This window comes from Magallana gigas, chromosome 5, assembly GCF_963853765.1.
Source record: "Magallana gigas chromosome 5, xbMagGiga1.1, whole genome shotgun sequence".
Lineage (NCBI taxonomy): Eukaryota > Metazoa > Mollusca > Bivalvia > Ostreida > Ostreidae > Magallana > Magallana gigas.
The window spans coordinates 34,954,231-34,962,195 of NC_088857.1; positions in this window are offsets into that span (position 1 = coordinate 34,954,231).

Genomic DNA, 7,965 nt, shown 5'->3' on the forward strand with positions numbered 1-7,965 from the left:
TTTTGTAAAATATGACCCCACCCCCCACCCCCCAATTGTGGCCCCGCCCTACCTCCGGAGTTAAGCTTTTCACATCTTTAACCTCTAAACTACCTGAGGATGCCTCTACATAAGTTTCAACTTTCCTGATCAAATTGTGCTTCATCAGAAGATTTTTAAAAATTTAATTTCTATATTCCTATGTAAAAATTCGATCCCCCCATTGTGGCCCTACCCTACACCTGAGGGACATGACTTTCAAAACTTTGAATCTACAGAACCTGTGAATGCTTCCACACAAGTGTCAGCTTTCCTGGTCAAATGGTTCAAGGGATGATTTTTGAAAATTTCTTTTAAAAAATTCATCATTCCTTAATATCTCCCCTTGTAAAAAGGCATGGTCCTGAATTTTCACAACTGTGAATTCCCTTTGCCTAAGGGTGCTTTGTGCCAAGTTTGGTTGAAATTGGCCCTGTTGTTCTGGAGAATATGAGCTAAAAGTTATAGCCACTTAGGCACAAACAACACAAAGCAATCTTAAGGGGTTTGATGTTTGTAAGATAATTTATTGCTTGACAAATACATATGCTTGCTAATATATTTGTTAACAGATTTTTTGTCAGTCAATGGGCTGACTATTTACTTTGGGTGACACTTCAAATGCGCTCTAGTAGATTGGACTTTAACGAGGCCGAGTACAGAACGAGTACGCACGCTTTTGCGCAGCGTTTCATTTGTATTGTGACGTCATCTTTTTACTTGGTTAACGCCATGGCGGGATAGTTTCAACTGCAGATATTCAGCGAAATTTGTTGAAAATAGCTCGTTTGATGCGTAAAATTAATGTTATATTGTGGAATAAACATAAATGTCTCGAAGTATAAGCTATATCTGGGCTTGGGTCGAAAACGTGAAGAGGGTTCTGCAAGCCTAGCCCTCTGTCACGTTTTCTTAACCCACCTAAATATAGCTTAATTCATATATTTCAAGAGAGTAACCATGTATTTTATATTAATGACCCTTATTATGTGATGTTATATATTTATTTATTATTTAAATATATCTGAATGTTCTAATAATACTTTAAAGATCACCATTTCCGCCTTTATCAAATAAAAAATAGCCATTATCTGACAAATCTGGGAAATTGGGCATACAAAAATCAACTTTGATAAGACCCCTGGAACAAACCAGGAGGTAAAAGTTTTTTTTTATTTCACCATTTGATGCCTTTTAGCAATAACTTTAATGTGTAGAACAGATAAAGAAATCCCTAGGGCAGAAGTTAAAAAAAAATGTAAAAAATGTGCAAAATTGATACATTTCAAGCAAAATCCCATAGGGTCCTATGTTAAAAATTAACAAACTTTGAGATGACCCCATAAACAAACGATGTGGTAAATGTTTTACTTTTTTATCTTAAAATAATAATTAAATCAGTAGAAATTCATGTAAAAAAATTCATTCAAAAATCTAGGGCAGAAAAAATTAGACCCGGCCTCGTTAAGTTAATCAATCCGTTTAAGTGAATTTTGAACAAGGTTAGCTTTTTATAAAGCTAAGAGAGTCAGTCAAAAAATATAAAATTTTAGGTAAATTAAAGAGAAAAAAAGCTTATGAAATACAATAGTGGCCATAAAAATAAGAGTATGGCAGTGATCATTTAGTTTACACACTTATTCTGTTCATCGTATGTGAAATTTTTCTAACACGGACTGTCTAATTTCTTGAAAGTCCAATCTTTGCAGGCGCATTTTAAGTTTTATATTTTATAACGAGAGGGCGGTCTAAGTTATAGAACTTGTGCCCAATCCCAATTGTATTTTGTACAATAAAAATATGTTCAAATCAAATCATTATATTTTTCTAGTCATAAGGTTTTGGCATTAGTGTGCGATGTTGTTTGTTGTTATAGATTATTTAAGATAGGGATGTCTGTATGCATCTAAATACACTGAAACACTCCTGTGCATACAATACATGCACCAATAATGTTTTATTCTTCTGGAAATTTAATACATTACTAATTTACTTTTGACATAAAAATTTGTATTTTACTGGTTGACTTAGGTGGTTGAAACGCCAGTCTTGTTAATGCATGTTTTAATGCAATAATTAAAAAGACCATCATATTGTCCGTCTGTCCTTCAGTTTGGCTGTCCAAAACAAATGAATATTGTTCTGACGTAATATTAAAAATAAACTTATTAGTGCATGGTTAGGGTAACCAAGCCAATCTTCACTAAAATTAAAAAAATTATGGCCAAATGGTCATGTTGTCTGTTTTAGGGGGTAAACTATTGGACATAAGTGCAGAAAATATATAAAAGTAACAACTCTTTAAAATCTCTTTAAGATTTTCTTCTCTGCTACTGGGCATCTAGTAGGAATATTTTTTATATAGTTATGATTAGCAAAAAGGCTACTGTATGTCTTCTTAAATTGATGAACTTGGTCAGGGGTAATAATGATAATTTGGGGGGTATGTGGGTTGAATATTGTGAATTTCATTATTGTGGTTCGTTTATGTCAAAATGACTCATATGAAACAGATGGTATGTCGCATTAGATTAGATCCGCGTCTCCTTTTTTTCCTCTATTGTCCCGGATTCTAATAGTAATAAACAAGTATGTTTTAAAAAATACCCTCATATATAATTATATCAAGGTCCTGTTCTTTATGAAGAGAATTTAATACTTTTATGCAATATTGTTGAAGTCTAGTAATACAGCATTTAGACACAGGCACCTGGTGTTACTGTGTATATTTTTCTAAAATAAAAAAATATATTTTCTGAATACTGCACGCTATTGTAAAAGTAAACAGCGAATACTACCACAACTTCTGAATATCTATCTCATATTAATTACTAATAATCATGATTTAAAGGGTATATACGTATTTTTTATAATGAGAAAAATATATGATGTCAAGAGCTTGTGCAATTGAAGACTTCGTTTGACTGTTTATAAACCATACGGCTGTAATCTGCGTGTTCGGTATGAAATGAAGTAACAGTTTCCCAATGATGAAAGTCTTCACATTAGCGTATTGATACATATACGAAGTTCCTGCAACTGCCTCACAAGTAAAGAAGAATGGTTTTAATCTAAGAATAAAAAAATGAAGACGTCAATTTGATTCTCTGAGACTAGTAAAATATAATCTGATGAATTGGAATGCATGAAAATTCTAAAAATGGGAAGTTTAAAACGAGAGAGAGAGAGAGAGAGAGAGAGAGAGAGAGAGAGAGAGATTTTCTCAAAGCGACGCTTTGAACAAGGAAAATTTTTTGTCACTTATTAGTCTTGGCTAGATACATCTCTTATTAAAATAGTTTGTTTGTTCAAGCATGCGCTCTATGTTTTTTGACAGAAAAAACTGCTTGAAAACAAGCCGTTTTATGCTAAAAATATAAAAAATGGCGGGAAAATGTTATGTTTACGATGTCACATGTCTAAATTATTAGCAATTGTGAGGTGAATTAAAATTTTGAAAAAAAAAGAAGTGAAACTTCACGTATTTCTCTGTTCAAAGAAAACGAAGAATTATAGTAAAATGATGACGTTCATTTAAGAGGCCATTCTAGGCCCATATCATTAGTAGTCTATTTACATACTAGTAATACAATAGATCATAATATGAGAGCCTATTTAAATCAAAGTACTGGAAGTACTGAAACCACTAACATAGCTTGGTTCTAGAGGAAAGATTCTGGGTGGAAAAGCCGAGGTATATGCCCACACGTGGCCACAACCCTATCACTAGTATGTTTCAAATGACAATCAATCAATTAGTATTAATATGTGTATTAACTTCAAATATTTTTATTTATTGCTTACATATTTCCACAGAATTTATGATCTGCGCGTATATAGAATACAGAATTCCAATTGAAACTATCCTATGCCAGAAGAATCACAATGGCGTTGAAGTTGTACTCATTTATATATATTCTCATTCAATTTGATTTTGGTGAAGAAAATTTGGTCGAAAATACGTCCTCTTTGAATATATATTATGATTTATCATATACACTAAAGTTAATGTAAATTAAAGCTGAACACGACTTGTAAATATACACTTGCCTGAAACATGGTATACAAAAGCCTTTGATGTTGTTATACTTGATTTTACACCTGAACCTTGTGCACGACGTGTTAAATACATTTATTTGTCTAATGTTTGCACTTTCATATTGTTGTTATAAATGCATTTTCTTTATAGATCTATTGCATTGACCATTAAAATTGATGTTCTGAATTTTCTTGTGCATATGTACTGCATTAAACTGGTAAATTGCTAAGTAACAATGTAAGCGAGGTAAAATGTAGGTCACACAGGTGAGATCTACAATGCAATCTTAAGTGTTTAGTCAGTTCCTTATACACATATACGTGCTGTGGGGAGAGCGGCGAGCATCAAGAACTATGGCTATTTACAAGTCGTCTTCAACACTTTAAGATGGAAAACACATAATCAAAAAATTGCTGACCTCTGATCGTAACGTCATTTCCTTTTTTTTTTTAAAAAGGAGTTTATTAAGGAATTAGGAGTCAATCTATGAGTATTATGAAGTGAAAATTTTGGTCGGGGCGAGATCAAACCCAATAAAGCCCATGACAGATTTGATCACGCCCCGACCGAAATTTTCATCTCATGATATTCAACGATTGATTCCTTTTTACTTATTTTTATATAATTTTCAGTAATTGTACGATTAAAAATTAAAGCATGAAGTATGCAAACCCCGCTGGTGCCCCAACAATACATCATTTGAATTTTTTGGACTGTATAGTACAAAATCGATTTGTAGTGCTATCACAGACAAAGACACTGGAACATGTAAATATTCGACAATAACATGCAACTAACTCCGAAGCCGAGTGGTTAGAGTGTCTGACTTATAATCCATTCATCCCGAGTTCGAATCCCTCTTGGGCTTTTGTTGTTACGTTTTTGTTGTTTGCTTGTTTGGCAAAAGACATATTTATCACATCTTTTCACATTCAATTAATTTACTGCCAATTTGAGTGACTTTTTTCAGGTGTGTTATTTACCTAAATTTGCACTTCTCTAGATCTATTTTATTTTATAATGCAGCTACTGGCACTGTTAAAGGCTACTTTGCAGCATCGCTAAATGGCTACTTAGCATAGCTACACTTTTAACAAGAATATTTTGTTAAAATAAAACATTTCTTAAAAACATACGTAATAAAAATTATCGAAGGTGTGGTAAAAATTTGCAATTAACAAAAAATTACATAAATTGAGAAAAGATTAATATGTTTAGAAAAGAAATTCACGCTATCTTTTGGCGTTCTTCGATGTATTCCTGTGTAATACTACAGAACTACGATTCACCAACAATATATAAGTGTCACATATTCGATTTTTAAAAAATCATAATAGTTTTTGACATTTTCTCATCACTGCGTAGTAGCCCATGCACTGATGTACGCAAAAGCCCCACACATTAGATTTAGAATATGCCGTACAATTATGTGCGGTAACCCCTAAAACTGGTTCCCTAACCAGTGTAAATGATGTATTATTTCTTCTCATAGGGAGAGTTATTCCTTGCACCGAAAGAAGAAGTTTAACGACAATGAAGCGCTGAGCTATGCTTAGCGCTTTTAAAATATTTGAACTGAAAAATAGGTTTTTGTGGGCACAAATCAAATAAGAGATATCATCTTAATATAATCAATAAATTAATTGAAGCGATTAAAGAACTTGACTCCCGCTATGTTATGACATATTACTATATACATGTATTCCATAATACTGTCATGTGATCAACAAACGCCAGGTGATCAACGTCCTGTCTCCCATTATTCCTGATGATTATCAATAACTGTTTATGGCCTTTTTGGAAAACAGTCAATATTAGACAGTTTTGCTTGAGAATAAGAATTATGAAAAGCATTATTCAAGTTACAATAGTCGTCATTTACTAGAAACACTATTGAAAAGGTATCGGTATTACGAATGTCTAAGAAGACACGACACAATATACCCTAAAGAAGACACATATCTGTTATGTATCGTTAATGAACGTACGATCTAAGAATAATACAAAATTTCATGAAAGAAATTGAGTCATAATTAACATGATTGTTTCAACTATACAGGTTTTTATTTCAGTGAATTGATATATGACTGAAGACACTTCGCATTGTGCTTGACTGTTTATCAGTACATACAACAAACTTAACGACATATGCTTATTAGGCATTGGTAATTTGTATATCTGTGTTATGCACATGTTGTGTACTACCGTATTACAAATAGACTGTATAGAGATTGTCGCTGCTATTAACACTATATTAATGCAGAGAAATTCTGAAGGCCGCTACGATAACACCTTCCTTCAAATAATGCCATGCTATAAGGATCAAGACCCAGAAATGAAATACAAGTATTATGATTCTGTGTAACCACTCTTTTGATTTTCAAAGCACATACGCGTCCTTTCTAAAGATGTAATTAGCTATTACCGCTAAACATTCACCAAATAAAAAATAATAAAGACTACCGGTATTTATGCCGGTAAAAATGTAAGAAAAACATACAAGGATGAGAAATTGAAATGTTTCTCATCATCTACATTTTGAATATAAATCAAAACTTTGCATTGGCTGCTATAAATACTGTATTATAACAATTTTTGCATACTGTTTAAAACTGCAGGTTATTTTTAAAATACTTTTTCACACAAAATCTCAATACATTGGAATTGGATTCCATGTATTTATGCCATTTAAACCACATTTTAAATTTCCTTGAGGTGTGTGCGTGTACAAGTAGACCGCTTATCACATTGTATTTAATGCATTTTTTTAAAAACCCAATCATCTCCAATATAATAAGAAAGGAAAAAAGTATACAAAAGAAACAAATGTGATAGTCTCGTTTTACTTAGTAATCAGTTCAAGCTTTACAACAGCAGAAGTTTGGGCCACAGCTGGTGGAGCTACAGCCATCTTTGTATTTGTACATGGCCATCAGTGCCTTCCCCTTCTCTTCCGGTTCTAAAGTAGCATGTTTGTAGTAGAAGTGGAATGCTTGGAAACAAGTTGCCCTGTATAGAGACAACATATCTCAAAAATGGTCATTTGACTTCCAATCATATGTATATTCAAGCTAGTTATTGACTTAACCAAAAACCCTTTATTCTGCTTTAAAAAATGAAGCAAAAGACAGAAGTAATACGGTATATTTATAAGTGTTTTGTCTTCTATTACTTTAAATGAATAAATGCCGTTTTCTATCCTGTTGCACTTAAAAGCATATCTTCGAAAGAGAATTGAAAGCAAGCGTATCGGTTGTAAATGATGACAAAACATGCGTATAAACAGCTTTTTTAAAATCATTCATTAATTTGCGTTTTCTAATTTTTACTTCTTTGGTTATACTTGCTGTACGCCTTCATAACTTTATGTGAACAAAAAATAAAATGTATGTTTTGTACCAAAATTATGTTCTTAAATACAGCAACCGCTTCACGCTTTGCCAATTCAAATTTTATATATATATATATATATATATATATATATATATATATATATATATATATATATATATATATATATATATATATATATATATATATATATATATATATATATATATATCATACATGCATCAATCTGATTAAAATCAGATCCTTTGATTCGCTCACTTAGATCGAGCAGGGTCTGATTTTAATCAGATTGTACATGTATATAAGGCTTACTAACGACCGTGTACGTTTTGATGTTATCTCATTTTTTTCGGCGACCAAAATTAAATATATTGCATTTATACTAAACATGCATAATGAAAAAAAAATGCTGTAAATGTTTCCATCACAACAAAGCGTCTACAGTCGACATAAACTAATTGGAACAGTTTTTGCCCTCAGTCGAATGCTAAACAAGACGGAAAAATATGCAACATTTAAAAAATAATTTTGATTAAATATTAAGAAACAAAACTGCT